Source organism: Rutidosis leptorrhynchoides, chromosome 1, assembly GCF_046630445.1.
Source record: "Rutidosis leptorrhynchoides isolate AG116_Rl617_1_P2 chromosome 1, CSIRO_AGI_Rlap_v1, whole genome shotgun sequence".
Taxonomy (NCBI): Eukaryota; Viridiplantae; Streptophyta; class Magnoliopsida; order Asterales; family Asteraceae; genus Rutidosis; species Rutidosis leptorrhynchoides.
In genome coordinates this window covers 112,694,090-112,711,945 of record NC_092333.1, presented here as the reverse complement: position 1 = coordinate 112,711,945, position 17,856 = coordinate 112,694,090, and the positions used below count along the sequence as shown (strand labels likewise).

The window sequence follows — 17,856 nt, the reverse complement described above, 5'->3', positions numbered from 1 at the left end:
TACATACCAACAATAACCTTGGATCTAGCAGTACAGGAAATCGTGTAGGATGCACCTACAAAGAATTCACTGCCTGCAAACCTTTGGAATTTGATGGAACCGAAGGACCGATCGGATTGAAACGGTGGACCGAGAAGGTTGAATCGGTGTTTGCCATAAGTAAGTGTACTGAAGAGGACAAAGTGAAGTACGCTATGCATACCTTCACAGGTTCTGCGTTAACATGGTGGAATACCTATCTAGAGCAAGTGGGACAAGATGATGCGTACGCACTACCGTGGTCAGCATTCAAGCACTTGATGAACGAGAAGTACCGTCCCAGAACCGAGGTCAATAAGCTCAAGACAGAACTTAGAGGGTTACGAACCCAAGGATTTGATATTACCACGTACGAAAGACGATTCACAGAATTGTGCCTATTGTGTCCGGGAGCATTCGAAGATGAGGAAGAGAAGATCGACGCGTTTGTGAAAGGATTACCGGAAAGAATCCAAGAAGATATAAGTTCACACGAGCCCGCCTCCATACAACAGGCATGTAGAATGGCTCACAAACTAGTGAACCAGATTGAAGAAAGAATTAAAGAACAGACTGCTGAAGAGGCCAATGTGAAGCAAGTCAAAAGAAAGTGGGAGGAAAACGGTGATAAGAATCACCAATACAACAACAACAGCAATTACAACAATAATCGCAACAATTATCCCAACAATCGCAACATCAATCGCAACTACAACAAACGGCCCAACAACAACAACAACAACAACAACAGCAACTACAACAATCATCCCAACAACAATAATAACCGCAACAACAACAACAATCAGAAGCAACTATGCCAAAGGTGTGAAAAGAATCACTCGGGGTTCTGCACCAAATTTTGCAACAAGTGTAAAAGAAATGGTCATAGCGCGGCGAAGTGTGAGGTCTACGGACCAGGGGTTAATAGAACGAAAGGAACAAATGGTGTCGGAACGAGTAATGGCGGAGCAAGTAGTGTCGGAGCAAGTTATGCCAATGTAGTTTGTTATAAATGTGGAAAACCAGGCCACATTATTAGAAATTGCCCGAACCAGGAGAACACGAATGGACAAGGCCGTGGAAGAGTTTTCAATATTAATGCGGTAGAGGCACAGGAAGACCCGGAGCTTGTTACGGGTACGTTTCTTATTGACAATAAATCTGCTTACGTTTTATTTGATTCGGGTGCGGATAGAAGCTATATGAGTAGAGATTTTTGTGCTAAATTAAGTTGTCCATTGACGCCTTTGGATAGTAAATTTTTACTCGAATTAGCAAATGGTAAATTAATATCAGCAGATAATATATGTCGGAATCGAGAAATTAAACTGGTTAGCGAAACATTTAAGATTGATTTGATACCAGTAGAGTTAGGGAGTTTTGATGTGATAATCGGTATGGACTGGTTGAAAGAAGTGAAAGCGGAGATCGTTTGTTACAAAAATGCAATTCGCATTATACGAGAAAAAGGAAAACCCTTAATGGTGTACGGAGAAAAGGGCAACACGAAGCTACATCTTATTAGTAATTTGAAGGCACAAAAACTAATAAGAAAAGGTTGCTATGCTGTTCTAGCACACGTCGAGAAAGTACAAACTGAAGAAAAGAGCATCAATGATGTTCCCATTGCAAAAGAATTTCCCGATGTATTTCCGAAAGAATTACCGGGATTACCCCCACATCGATCCGTTGAATTTCAAATAGATCTTGTACCAGGAGCTGCACCAATAGCTCGTGCTCCTTACAGACTCGCACCCAGCGAGATGAAAGAACTGCAAAGCCAATTACAAGAACTTTTAGAGCGTGGTTTCATTCGACCAAGCACATCACCGTGGGGAGCTCCTGTTTTGTTTGTCAAGAAGAAAGATGGTACATTCAGGTTATGTATCGACTACCGAGAGTTGAACAAACTTACCATCAAGAACCGCTACCCACTACCGAGAATCGACGACTTATTTGATCAACTACAAGGCTCGTCTGTTTATTCAAAGATTGACTTACGTTCCGGGTATCATCAAATGCGGGTGAAAGAAGATGATATTCCAAAGACTGCTTTCAGAACACGTTACGGTCATTACGAGTTTATGGTCATGCCGTTTGGTTTAACTAATGCACCAGCTGTGTTCATGGACCTTATGAACCGAGTGTGTGGACCATACCTTGACAAGTTTGTCATTGTTTTCATTGATGACATACTTATTTACTCAAAGAATGACCAAGAACACGGTGAACATTTGAGAAAGGTGTTAGAAGTATTGAGGAAGGAAGAATTGTACGCTAAGTTTTCAAAGTGTGCATTTTGGTTGGAAGAAGTTCAATTCCTCGGTCACATAGTGAACAAAGAAGGTATTAAGGTGGATCCGGCAAAGATAGAAACTGTTGAAAAATGGGAAACCCCGAAAACTCCGAAACACATACGCCAGTTTTTAGGACTAGCTGGTTACTACAGAAGGTTCATCCAAGACTTTTCCAGAATAGCAAAACCCTTGACTGCATTAACGCATAAAGGGAAGAAATTTGAAAGGAATGATGAACAAGAGAAAGCGTTTCAGTTATTGAAGAAAAAGCTAACTACGGCACCTATATTGTCATTGCCTGAAGGGAATGATGATTTTGTGATTTATTGTGACGCATCAAAGCAAGGTCTCGGTTGTGTATTAATGCAACGAACGAAGGTGATTGCTTATGCGTCTAGACAATTGAAGATTCACGAACAAAATTATACGACGCATGATTTGGAATTAGGCGCGGTTGTTTTTGCATTAAAGACTTGGAGGCACTACTTATATGGGGTCAAAAGTATTATATATACCGACCACAAAAGTCTTCAACACATATTTAATCAGAAACAACTGAATATGAGGCAGCGTAGGTGGATTGAATTATTGAATGATTACGATTTTGAGATTCGTTACCACCCGGGGAAGGCAAATGTGGTAGCCGATGCCTTGAGCAGGAAGGACAGAGAACCCATTCGAGTAAAATCTATGAATATAATGATTCATAATAACATTACTACTCAAATAAAGGAGGCGCAACAAGGAGTTTTAAAAGAGGGAAATTTAAAGGATGAAATACCCAAAGGATCGGAGAAGCATCTTAATATTCGGGAAGACGGAACCCGGTATAGGGCTGAAAGGATTTGGGTACCAAAATTTGGAGATATGAGAGAAATGGTACTTAGAGAAGCTCATAAAACCAGATACTCAATACATCCTGGAACGGGGAAGATGTACAAGGATCTCAAGAAACATTTTTGGTGGCCGGGTATGAAAGCCGATGTTGCTAAATACGTAGGAGAATGTTTGACGTGTTCTAAGGTCAAAGCTGAGCATCAGAAACTATCAGGTCTACTTCAACAACCCGAAATCCCGGAATGGAAATGGGAAAACATTACCATGGATTTCATCACTAAATTGCCAAGGACTGCAAGTGGTTTTGATACTATTTGGGTAATAGTTGATCGTCTCACCAAATCAGCACACTTCCTACCAATAAGAGAAGATGACAAGATGGAGAAGTTAGCACGACTGTATTTGAAGGAAGTCGTCTCCAGACATGGAATACCAATCTCTATTATCTCTGATAGGGATGGCAGATTTATTTCAAGATTCTGGCAGACATTACAGCAAGCATTAGGAACTCGTCTAGACATGAGTACTGCCTATCATCCACAAACTGATGGGCAGAGCGAAAGGACGATACAAACGCTTGAAGACATGCTACGAGCATGTGTTATTGATTTCGGAAACAGTTGGGATCGACATCTACCGTTAGCAGAATTTTCCTACAACAACAGCTACCATTCAAGCATTGAGATGGCGCCGTTTGAAGCACTTTATGGTAGAAAGTGCAGGTCTCCGATTTGTTGGAGTGAGGTAGGGGATAGACAGATTACGGGTCCGGAGATTATACAAGAAACTACCGAGAAGATCATCCAAATTCAACAACGGTTGAAAACCGCCCAAAGTCGACAAAAGAGCTACGCTGACATTAAAAGAAAAGATATAGAATTTGAAATTGGAGAGATGGTCATGCTTAAAGTTTCACCTTGGAAAGGCGTTGTTCGATTTGGTAAACGAGGGAAATTAAATCCAAGGTATATTGGACCATTCAAGATTATTGATCGTGTCGGACCAGTAGCTTACCGACTTGAGTTACCTCAACAACTCGCGGCTGTACATAACACTTTCCACGTCTCGAATTTGAAGAAATGTTTTGCTAAAGAAGATCTCACTATTCCGTTAGATGAAATCCAAATCAACGAAAAACTCCAATTCATCGAAGAACCCGTCGAAATAATGGATCGTGAGGTTAAAAGACTTAAGCAAAACAAGATACCAATTGTTAAGGTTCGATGGAATGCTCGTAGAGGACCCGAGTTCACCTGGGAGCGTGAAGATCAGATGAAGAAGAAATACCCGCATCTATTTCCAGAAGATTCGTCAACACCTTCAACAGCTTAAAATTTCGGGACGAAATTTATTTAACGGGTAGGTACTGTAGTGACCCGAACTTTTCCATGTTTATATATATTAATTGAGATTGATGTTTACATGATTAAATGTTTCCAACATGTTAAGCAATCAAACTTGTTAAGACTTGATTAATTGAAATAGGTTTCATATAGACAATTGACCACCCAAGTTGACCGGTGATTCACGAACGTTAAAACTTGTAAAAAAACTATATGATGACATATATATGGTTATATATATAGTTAACATGATATTATGATAAGTAAACATATCATTAATTATATTAACAATGAACTACATATGTAAAAACAAGACTACTAACTTAATGATTTTGAAACGAGACATATATGTAACGTTTATCGTTGTAACGACATTTAATGTATATATATCATATTAAGAGATATTAGTACATCATAATATCATGATAATATAATAATTTAAAATCTCTTTTGTTATTATAAACATTGGGTTAACAACATTTAACAAGATCGTTAACCTAAAGGTTTCAAAACAACACTTACATGTAACGACTAACGATGACTTAACGACTCAGTTAAAATGTATATACATGTAGTGTTTTAATATGTATTTATACACTTTTGAAAGACTTCAATACACTTATCAAAATACTTCTACTTAACAAAAATGCTTACAATTACATTCTCGTTCAGTTTCATCAACAATTCTACTCGTATGCACCCGTATTCGTACTCGTACAATACACAGCTTTTAGATGTATGTACTATTGGTATATACACTCCAATGATCAGCTCTTAGCAGCCCATGTGAGTCACCTAACACATGTGGGAACCATCATTTGGCAACTAGCATGAAATATCTCATAAGATTACAAAAATATGAGTAATCATTCATGACTTATTTACATGAAAACAAAATTACATATCCTTTATATCTAATCCATACACCAACGACCAAAAACACCTACAAACACTTTCATTCTTCAATTTTCTTCATCTAATTGAACTCTCTCAAGTTCTATCTTCAAGTTCTAAGTGTTCTTCATAAATTCCAAAAGTTCTAGTTTCATAAAATCAAGAATACTTTCAAGTTTGCTAGCTCACTTCCAATCTTGTAAGGTGATCATCCAACCTCAAGAAATCTTTGTTTCTTACAGTAGGTTATCATTCTAATACAAGGTAATAATCATATTCAAACTTTGGTTCAATTTCTATAACTATAACAATCTTATTTCAAGTGATGATCTTACTTGAACTTGTTTTCGTGTCATGATTCTGCTTCAAGAACTTCGAGCCATCCAAGGATCCATTGAAGCTAGATCCATTTTTCTCTTTTCCAGTAGGTTTATCCAAGGAAATTAAGGTAGTAATGATGTTCATAACATCATTCGATTCATACATATAAAGCTATCTTTTTCGAAGGTTTAAACTTGTAATCACTAGAACATAGTTTAGTTAATTCTAAACTTGTTCGCAAACAAAAGTTAATCCTTCTAACTTGACTTTTAAAATCAACTAAACACATGTTCTATATCTATATGATATGCTAACTTAATGATTTAAAACCTGGAAACACGAAAAACACCGTAAAACCGGATTTACGCCGTCGTAGTAACACCGCGGGCTGTTTTGGGTTAGTTAATTAAAAACTATGATAAACTTTGATTTAAAAGTTGTTATTCTGAGAAAATGATTTTTATTATGAACATGAAACTATATCCAAAAATTATGGTTAAACTCAAAGTGGAAGTATGTTTTCTAAAATGGTCATCTAGACGTCGTTCTTTCGACTGAAATGACTACCTTTACAAAAACGACTTGTAACTTATTTTTCCGACTATAAACCTATACTTTTTCTGTTTAGATTCATAAAATAGAGTTCAATATGAAACCATAGCAATTTGATTCACTCAAAACGGATTTAAAATGAAGAAGTTATGGGTAAAACAAGATTGGATAATTTTTCTCATTTTAGCTACGTGAAAATTGGTAACAAATCTATTCCAACCATAACTTAATCAACTTGTATTGTATATTATGTAATCTTGAGATACCATAGACACGTATACAATGTTTCGACCTATCATGTCGACACATCTATATATATTTCGGAACAACCATAGACACTCTATATGTGAATGTTGGAGTTAGCTATACAGGGTTGAGGTTGATTCCAAAATATATATAGTTTGAGTTGTGATCAATACTGAGATACGTATACACTGGGTCGTGGATTGATTCAAGATAATATTTATCGATTTATTTCTGTACATCTAACTGTGGACAACTAGTTATAGGTTACTAACGAGGACAGCTGACTTAATAAACTTAAAACATAAAAATATATTAAAAGTGTTGTAAATATATTTTGAACATACTTTAATATATATGTATATATTGTTATAGGTTCGTGAATCAACAGTGGCCAAGTCTTACTTCCCGACGAAGTAAAAATCTGTGAAAGTGAGTTACTTTTAAAATCTAATATTTTTGGGATGAGAATACATGCAGGTTTTATAAATGATTTACAAAATAGACACAAGTACGTGAAACTACATTCTATGGTTGAATTATCGAAATCGAATATGCCCCTTTTTATTAAGTCTGGTAATCTAAGAATTAGGGAACAGACACCCTAATTGACGCGAATCCTAAAGATAGATCTATTGGGCCTAACAAACCCCATCCAAAGTACCGGATGCTTTAGTACTTCGAAATTTATATCATATCCGAAGGGTGTCCCGGAATGATGGGGATATTCTTATATATGCATCTTGTTATTGTCGGTTACCAGGTGTTCACCATATGAATGATTTTTATCTCTATGTATGGGATGTGTATTGAAATATGAAATCTTGTGGTCTATTGTTACGATTTGATATATATAGGTTAAACCTATAACTCACCAACATTTTTGTTGACGTTTTAAGCATGTTTATTCTCAGGTGATTATTAAGAGCTTCCGCTGTCGCATACTTAAATAAGGACAAGATTTGGAGTCCATGCTTGTATGATATTGTGTAAAAACTGCATTCAAGAAACTTATTTTGTTGTAACATATTTGTATTGTAAACCATTATGTAATGGTCGTGTGTAAACAGGATATTTTAGATTATCATTATTTGATGATCTACGTAAAGCTTTTTAAACCTTTATTGATGAAATAAAGGTTATGGTTTGTTTTAAAAATGAATGCAGTCTTTGAAAAACGTCTCATATAGAGGTCAAAACCTCGCAACGAAATCAATTAATATGGAACGTTTTTAATCAATAAGAACGGGACATTTCAACTAATGGTTCGGTAATCGCACAAACCCGAAGGATCATCCCTTTTAGGCATTAAAGTGATGAAGAATGCATTACATCCCATTGAAATATCCTCCTTCTCCCAAAACCAAGAGATTGCATTAACTAAGTCAGATTTGATGAGTGTCCACTAACGCTAGAAGAATTTGAAATTAAACCCGTCGGGTCCCGGGGCCTTGGAGCCATCACAGCCCTTTATAGCCTCGAAAATCTCATCTTCGCTGATGGGTAATTCTAATTTTCCAGCTTCTTCCAGAGATATGGTATTAACATTAGGATTCTGTAATCGTGACCTGCACCTTTTCGGTTCAGAAAATAGATTTCTATAAAATTGAAGAACCACTTCCTTAACCTCCATGGGATCATCTTGTCACTGCCTATTTAAAAATAAGCCCTGAATGTTATATTATTATTTATGCGTTTTATTACCATGTGGAAGTATTTAGAGTTCTCGTCGCCTTCTGAGGCCCATTTATGTCGAGTCTTTTGTCTTAACATACTGACTTTAGTTTTATCTTTCGAGAGCCATTTATTCCTAGTTTCTTGCCATCTGATACGTTCATCATCATCTAAGTCTCTGACCTCAGCCTCCAGTTCCCATTCAATAGATTCCTACTTTAACAATTCAATCTCTTGGTAAAGTTTTTTGAATTCAGATCTACTCCAATTAACAAGTTTGTCCTTTTTTTAGCTTTTTTCTGAATAAGATTTCGGTCTTCTATCATTAAGCTGATTCTTCCACGCCTCCTAGATAATTGTGTCTGCACCACTCGTTTCAAACCAGACATCAAATATTCGGTAGCTCATTTATGTGTTGTATATGTGCACTACGCTTGACACCAGTCATTCCTAGAGAGGTTGGGGACTCGCAACTGTTTCGAGGGAGGTTGTGCCTCCGTATGAGGTCAACCGTTTCAAGGGAGGTTGGATCTCAATCTGTTGATGGGTGACTAAATCAGCAGAAAGGACTATCAGTAGATGCTAGAACTGTGAGAACTTTTAAATTACAAACATTTTCACATGTGAGTAGATTGAATAATCCATAAATGTTGATGGAGAATAATAATGAACATAAAATAGTTTGAAAAAACTTATATTTTACTTATATAATTAAATATATAGTTTTCTGCTCACGTGTGCATATTTGTTTGTGTAACATGCGAACATTTTATATAATTAACAATTTAACATGTAATTTGTGGTAATGAACATGTGTTTGTTAATGATATGAATATAATTAACATTTGCATGTAATTTGTTGCATTTAAATGCATAAAAACTATAAAATTAAAAAGTCCTCGCAGTTCTCGCTATTTTTGTGGTTCTCGTTTGAACCTGCCCCATAGTTTATATATATATATATATATATATATATATATATATATATATATATATATATATATATATATATATATATATATTACATATACCATAAATAGTAGTATATTTCAGTTTTTCGGTTTGAAATCAAATGTTCATTTTACAAATCAAATCCAAACAAAAAACCGTTAATATTTTTGGGTGAAACCAAAAAATCAAACCAAAAATCAAATAAGCCAATCCAGTTTGACCAAATCAATTTAGTTCGGTCGGTTTCATGGTCGAAACCGTTTAATGCACACCCTAATTGCTCAAATGGTTATGTATCATTTAACTTTTTTTTTTTTTTTGGAAAAAATACATATATCAATGCGCTAATATGACACATAGTACTACTATTTTAATTTGTGCAAAAATGGTGCTACATTAATAAAAAAAAAAAATCAACTTCTATTTTCTATAGATTCTATTATATGGCTAAAATGATAATGTCATAAATAATGTTTATTAAAGCTTTAAAAAATTTAAAAAATAAAAAGAAAAAAATCTAATGATGTCATTAACACTAATTAATTAAATAAATTAAAATAGTCTTTAATAAAATACTGAGTATACGAGTATTTCTTTTAACATTCAAACCCTAAAATCTTTTAGGTCATGATGCTAAATCATCTACACCTCTTTTCTTCAAAAAAGGTATTTTATTTTCATAATTCTTCTTTGTCCGTCCTTCAATTTTTGAGTAATTTCATCTGTAGCTTTTGTATTAGGGCTTATATATGTGCGGGCTAAGTGGTTGCATCAAAGAAGGAGAAATCAAAATTAAATTGAAGCTTGCATCTCCAGGAATTGAAGCTTCTACACCCTTGCTGTAAGATTTAACATATGATTCATGTTATTAGTTCGTTGAGTAGTTAATAATAAGTTAGGTTTTATGAACCTAACCCTAAGTTTTGGGGGAAGTGGTAACATCGGGTTTAGAAGATTTATATGAAATTGTTTTATTGAGTAAAATAACGATTTTGTTTAATAACTAGGGTTTATCCCTTGGTCTCTATGATGATAATGGTTTACCATTGACGGGCTCATCTAATCCTATGGGTTTGTTCTTATTATTATTTAATCAATCATCTATTAACTTTTCATGATAATCAACCTAGCGTTTTAAACGGTTTAACACAAGAAATTGCTTCACTTTTCATATAGAAGATGATGATTATGCTTTGGAAGTGGTTGCGAGTTTGACGGAAACTGGGTCTAGCTAGAGTGAAGCTCGGGTTTATCGAACTGTGATGGTTTAGAAAAAAAGGAGTTGATAAATGGAATAGAAATAGTGATGGTGTGAGTCAGGGAGATGATGAACTATTTTTCTGTTCTATGTTTAGTGATAAATGTGACTTGGTGATGGATTTGGTTAAAGACGTGATTTGTGAGTAAATATAAATATATATGTATATAATTGTAGTTTTGTGTGTTTACTGAAGTGGATATGTTTTTGTTTTTGGCAGATGAGTGTGCTTATGATGTTGGAAAGGTTAGGGGTTGTTGTTTCGTTGCTTTAAATTGATTATTAACAGAAGTGACAACAACACCAGGTCAGACTACATTCCCCTTTTTCCTTTTATTCAGTTGCTGATTGTGGTATATACCACACATGTTTTCCTTCGGGGTTTTAATGCTAAATTTTTTTTGCATTCTCAAATGCTTATGTTTCATTGATTACATCATAGTGTTGTTATAGTGAACAACTTTGTTATACGATTGGTAGTCGTTCATTAGTTGCCTACTCAATCTGTAAGTTCCCTTATCTACTCTAATATATATATTTTTTTTGTTAACGGATCATTGTTAACATATAGGCTTCTAGCTTATGAATAACGTTGATTTCGTTTCACTGTTAAGATGTTGATGATACTACTGTCGATGCAATGAACAAGTATAATAATGAACAAGTATAATAATCGTAACAATACCGTCGGTGCCATGAACAGGTATAATAATTGTAACAATCTGATTTTGTTTCACATACAATGAATCATTTGCGAAATGTTAATTATTTTGTTGTGTTAATTATTTTATGAACTGGGGGTTAGGAACTGCATTTCTGAAATTACTACATCTCATATCAGAGATGACATCATTAGCTGTTAGACGAAAAGATTTCGGTACGGTACAAGATGATGATCTAATGAATGGCTGCATGGTCAATTTCCGATTTATGGTATTTATGGCTGGGCTTACATATGGATGGTAAGACAAATTACGATTTCTGATTTTGTACTGAAATAAAACATGATTATTTATTAATGTATCTACTGTTGCCAACTCAATACGACCAACAATTTATCTGTTCAGGGAATCTGTAAAGAATGAAGCAGATAAAGTAAAGTAAAGTAAAGTTGTAAGGTTTTCCCTGTTCGGGTTACCCGGGAAGAGCGAGTAATCCGACCCCATACTCTAGTGTACACAGCCCATCAGGAATTACTCCCTGGCTGTTTCCAACCCTTCCCTGGCCACCCCAAGAATTGAACCTGAGACCTCTTGCAAGGATCTCAGGGCCCCAACCACTTGGGCTACCTTGGGATGGTTTTAAAGAATGAAGCAGATAAAGTAAAGTAAAGTAAAGTTGTAAGGTTTTCCCTGTTCGGGTAGTAAAGTAAAGAATGAAGCAGATGTCCCCCCTAAATTCGAGATGAAGATGACAGAATGTTGTAGATAAAACGATCTTGGTAAACTCACTTTCAATTCAGTCTCCACATGTAATCATCAAATTATCATCCAAATTGTTGGTACGATTATCCAGAATTAATCGTTTATTCATAGCTTTTATGTTTTTAGATGACTATGATTCTCTGTATATTATTCAAGGTATATTATTAAAGAGGAATTCTCTTTGTTGATGCTCATGAATATGATCATTCAATAAGAAAATTGGTGGACTCATTCCCTTAGAAGTGCCCAAGCTTATCAGCTTAGAAGAGTCGTAAGTCTCTATATGCATCTTTTTATCCATGAAAACTTTCTTGCTCATACCTTTAATAAGACAGATGGGATGTAAATATACTTTAATCCTCTTTAATTTAAAATCGTTTGCAGAACATGTATATTTCATCATTCATACAAGAGGGTCTAAATGACATGCACTTAGTGGTTCAGTTATAAAGGCTACTGGATGCCAAAACTTATGCTTCAATTGCCCATTACATAGTTAGCTAAATGTCTTCATTTTAACTGTTTAAGATATAATATGCCCTACTTCCCCAAGTGAAGTTAATTTCACATTTTGTGTTGGTTGCTGAAGATTATATCTTTAAGCATCTTAATTTGTTGATTTGTGTTCATTCTATGTAGGTACAATCTGGAATATACATTTTCTGTCTTAGCTTGGTTTGTAATTACTCACTATGTAATGGAAGAAAATTAAATTAGACGTAATTTCTTTTGGGGCGGTTGGGGTGAATCTTTAAAAATGTATTGTGTTAATTGGGATTTAACTCTCAGTTATTATGATTCGGGCGGGTTAAATATCGGGTCTCTTAATGGGAAAAATCGGGCTCTTTTCAGGAAATGTTGGTGGCGGTTCAAAATAGAAGAAAACGCATTTTGGGTCTTTGCGATGAGAGGTGACAGGAGAACGCACAAAAAAGCTCAAACATTGGAAGTAAGCTTCTTATACTAATTTTAAGAACTACAAATTTTTAGAACGTAATACTAAGTTAGATTTAGTGGATTATTGATTGATTTTTACCATTCATTGAATAATGTTGTTTTGACGGTTGACTGTGAGTATTGAAAGTTGTATGATAATAAATGACTTTAGCATTTACATTCATTTAATACTTAAAATATATCATTAAAATATTTTTTTAAACAAACTCGTGATTTCACGGGTCATTTCACTAGTTATTATTCTATAAAGCCACTTTTCAACACCTATCATTAGCGTTTGCAAAGTCCACATCGTGGTGTACTTGAGTTTCATTCATTAAAATCACATATATAGAAATGTCATGCATAAGCCCAAAGGAAAAGTTGTTAGTTATGAAAAATCTTTTCGTCTTATTTCTTTTTTTTTCCCCGAAATAAAAATGAAATTTTTTATTACAAAACTAAGAAACATACAAAAATACACCCCGAATCACCAAACAAACATCCAAACAAAAATAAACTAGACAACCCGAATAATGAAACCCTAACATTGAAAGCAGCACAAAACCAAATTAAGGAAAAAATAGAGGGCGATAAATTATAACCATCTGGCACAATTCCATACAAACGGTTAACGACAAACACCAATACACACCGACAAACAAACAAGAAGCGCAACCTACAACAAGGAAATTAAATACCGTCGACACTAAACCTAGCTAATACGGCACCATGAACCTTTCTACCCTTAGCTCTAACCTTTCTAGGTTTAGGAATAAGCTCGGAACGAATACGCTTTCCTTTGACACACAAATGTTCGAAACCTTTCATTGCGTTGTCAAAGAAACCAACGACTTTACTCAATGAGGAATCACACCCATCAACACAAAGAGGAGGCAACGAACTACCTTCAACATTGCTACCAGAATGATCTTCTCTTTGAACCGCGTCACCAAAACTCTAAATCTTCTTTCGTATATTGCAAATTAAACAACACGCTTTTCGCGGCCTTATTAGGTAAATTCTTCTTTGACCAAAGCCAACCTCAGCATCCCTTCCTTTCGATGTCGCCAGCGCTTTTCTTTAATCAAATTGTCCCACTCGCTACGACAAGATTATTCGCAAACATTCCCAACTTAGAAGAATTTTTTTGAACCATCCAATGCAATATCCTTGTCAAAATGCAAAAAAATATTGAGATCGGGAATACATGGCACCTCAACTACACTCTCAACATGGGTTACAAAAACATCATTATAAGCCTAAAAAGTAGATACCAAAGCACTCGAAGCAGTTTCCATCTTGTTTTTCGGAGCCTCACCACCATCACAAACCATCGAAACCACTTCCACCTAGACTTCATTCGTGCCATAGCTAGACCCACCCACATATCGCTTTTCACAACTTCTGACTCATCCACCCTACCACTAACAACACAACCCGTATTAACCCCTACTGAAGCCCTTTTTTCCTCTGACCCATCGAACCCCTCTTTGGTCCTTCGCACTGTATCTACCCTGTTTTTAACCAAATCATAATGTGAGGAATAATATACAACACTTGAAGTTACCACAACAACCTCATCTTGACACCCATCACCACCTGTAGCTTCTATGACACCCTCATCACAAAATTCAACGCCGCCACCACCACAAGTATTTCGGTTCTTGATTTGAAACGCAGTTCCATTTGAATCTTCAATAAACTCGGGCGAGATACCCTCCATGATCAACCGTTCGAAATTTGAAGCCATACCCAACTGGTTTACCCAAACATGTGATGTAGAATCAACTGGTCCATCGAGATCAATATCGACTAATGCGTGAACATGCTTTGCAAAATTTGACTTGGTTAAAGCGTAAACCGAGCCAACATTTTCGAGGGAAGATGATGATTTAGCTACGGCTAGGACATTTCCGAAATGGCATGCAATCTTTTAAATGTTCACATCGGAAACAAATGAGGCCGGTTCGCTTTTAATCTTAGCCCAAAACATACGGAAAATACATTTGACATGTTGGAAAAAGCTATTACGAGTACAAAATCATCTAACCACGAACCGATAGCAAGAACCAAAGAGAAACTCTCGTGATCAGAGCACACAAAGATGCATCCAAAAGGTTTGATCTTGCTTAGATGTGAAACGATATCTTTATGTTAAAAAAAAACTTCCTTACTTTCTCCCCCGATAAAGGAACTTGGTCCACCAAAAGGATACTAAATTCCTATTCATGAACAACTTCATGACTTTGAGAAAGCTTGCAATAAAATTTAGAAATAACCGATATGAAATTTGGACAAGGCCATCCCACGTAGATGGGATGATCGAAAACACGGGATTTGTTCAATCCTTTGACAGCCGCAGAAGCGTGAGATGCTTGTAGAAAAGAGACAAAAGCGTACCTCCTAAACGGCCAAAATTTCACGTCAGCTGATAGCCCAAAATTTCCGAATGCACTTTTGTCCATGCGACGAGTGCACTCCTTCTACAATCTTCAAATGAAAACCATTGAAAATCCATCTGAATCTGATCCAACATTCATCTTGATGTGTCAAAAGTCTGTTCAGTAGTGCTTAATCTGTCTTTCAATTTTTAAATTTATAAAACCTTTATTTTACTTTTAACACTCTAACGAGTAACAAGACCCGATCAGATGTAGTATTTTAGGTTATCGTTCCAATAGAGCGTAGATGCGTTTTAAGTTGGTTTATTAAATAGCTTAGTTCTTATTATAGAACTAAATATAGATATTTATGTGTTTTAAGATTATAGATTCTTATCTCTTAGGAAAGAGATGTTTGTGGATAAATAAATAAAAGAACAAAGCAAGTAAAGAATTAAAATAAACAATTATAAATAAAAGCAGTTACATGAACGAATAACTCGTACGGGAATCATATTAGGCAAGTTTCATGACTTACATTAACACAAATAGACTGACAAATTGTATAACCTATTAAACATCAAGTAGATCAACTCAAGTTACTAGCTGAAAGTCAATTATTACTTGGTTCTCATGCAATCAGCAATCAAACATATCCAAACAGAGGATCTTCGACTAAGCCTAACAATATCAAACTCTATTATATAACCGTCACTCAAATTCAACAGATTTATCACTAACTATGTTGTTTAACTTAGTTGAATGCAATCCAATTTAACAAGTTTGATTGACTAGATCTAAACAAGTAGCATGAATCGAATAATAGATCATCAGATTAAGTACTAATCAATCCTAAAATCATGTTATCTAATCATTAAGCATGGAAAACAAGTATATTAAAGCATAACAGATTCAAAACAGTTTAATTATCATCACAGAAACTCAGTTTATACAGATCTAGAAAAACCATAAACTGTACGGATTATAGCACGAAGCCGGCGGCTTTGTCTCAGTCAAGCCGGAGGCTTCATCTGATTCCCAGACAAAGTTAGTTTTCGTCCACGTAACCACTATGAACGTTTAGTTCATAGTGGTAGACGAACAGAAATAGAAAAAGTAAATAAAACGAAATAAATAAGAGTATAAAGATAAAGTCATGTACCTCAAAAGGGTAGATGAAAAGAAAACTTAATTGATTACTTGATAATCTTGATTACAACTTGAATATAAACCCTAATCTAAGAGTTTTCGTGATTTAGAGAAAACCTTAAAAGAAAACGAAATAGTACATTGAAAACTGATACCTTAGGCCCCTATTTATAGTTTCAAAATCGGTGGCCTAAGCCGGTGGCTTCAGTGGGAAGCCAGCGGCTTCACATGGCGGTGACTCCTTTTGCAAGTTTAACGTGATCCGCAAGTATATTAACGCGTAACCGTCCTAGGTCAGGCCAGCGGCTTCAGTGCCAAGCCGACGGCTTCAGAGATCCGGCAATATTTTTGATTTTGTTTCCATCTTTAGCTTTTTCTTGGGCTTTAAGTACACGAAACTGGACTTAAGCCGGCGACTTCAGTTGTAAGCCGACGACTTTATTGCTATCTTTCGATTCCTGGCATTTTCTGCAGAGTTCTGGAACTTTCTTGACATTTATCACCAAGCAGGCGACTTCAGAATGCTAGGCCGGCGGCTTCATGTTGATTTATGCAGTTTTTTACCTATTTTTGATCCTGTTTAATACATAACTTCAATAAAATCATTAGAAATACATTTGTCCCATTTTACCCATTTTAGTGTGTTTTAGGATTAAAATGACTTTAAAATAGCAAGATAACTCCGTAAAATGTTATCAAAATTCTGTATAATTTAAAAGTTATCACATCTCCTGTGATACACCATTAATTCTGGCCATCGGACCTCCGAAAAGTCTTGAATCAACATCGGGATCTCTGAGCGCAACATCAGGAACTTGAAAGGAAGATGAATATGACCATAGTTTGGAAGAAAGCACACTTTCGATTGTAGAAAAGTTGTGTTTTGAGGTGTGGGGAAAGAAGATACGATTAATTTTTGAATTTATTATAAATTATGGAGAGAGGGAAATGTCTTATTTTAAACCATATTTTAGATGATTCCTTAAATATTTCTTGCTTTTTTTTATTATTTTAATTCATGACCTTTTATTACGCATATTTTTTATAACTAAAATTGCGGTAGCTTACAAGGTAAGTGAAAAAGGACTTAATTACTGATATACTCCTCTTAATTTGGTGAAGATTACTGGTTTAGTCCTTATACTTTTTATTTCTGAAGATCGTCCTTGTGGTTTGCAAATAACTGAGATTGCTTTTTTTTTATTAATAGGCGTTAAAAATATCCGTTAAATCAGGTCAGGTGTTAAACATGTGAAGGAATTTTAGTAATTTTATCTTGATTTTATTATTGTTTTTTGTTATCTTTTTCTCTTCTAAAACCCATTATATTTTTAACTCATTTTGGATTTGGATAGATTAGATCATACAATTATCACCAGAAACATCAGATAACAAAGTCGAAGATATGGTGGTTTCAAGCTCCAGTTCATGTGAGTTTCGTCCAAAAAAAGAGAGAAACAAAGATCGAAAAAGTACCCTATGCCTTGGTGGTAGTATTGGTGGATAAGATCATAAATTAAAGAGATAAACGTAGGGGTGGTAGTCTGATTCCAGCAGCGGGGGTGAATAATCAGT

The 17,856-nt window shown here is 35.2% G+C and overlaps 1 long non-coding RNA gene across 4 annotated transcripts; it reads left to right on the top strand.

Annotated features, from left to right (window-relative positions):
- The first annotated feature begins 9,876 nt into the window (after window positions 1-9,876).
- Window positions 9,877-12,893, top strand: LOC139864031 (uncharacterized). Of its 4 annotated transcripts, none has more exons than XR_011764462.1 (4): window positions 9,877-10,529; window positions 10,609-11,091; window positions 11,456-12,083; window positions 12,197-12,893. It is a non-coding gene; the product is annotated as an uncharacterized lncRNA (long non-coding RNA). The 4 variants fall into 4 exon arrangements; XR_011764460.1 differs by having other exon boundaries at window positions 9,882-9,971; window positions 10,307-10,529; window positions 11,456-12,893; XR_011764461.1 differs by having other exon boundaries at window positions 10,144-10,201; window positions 10,307-10,529; window positions 11,456-12,893.
- Window positions 12,894-17,856: the final 4,963 nt, after the last annotated feature.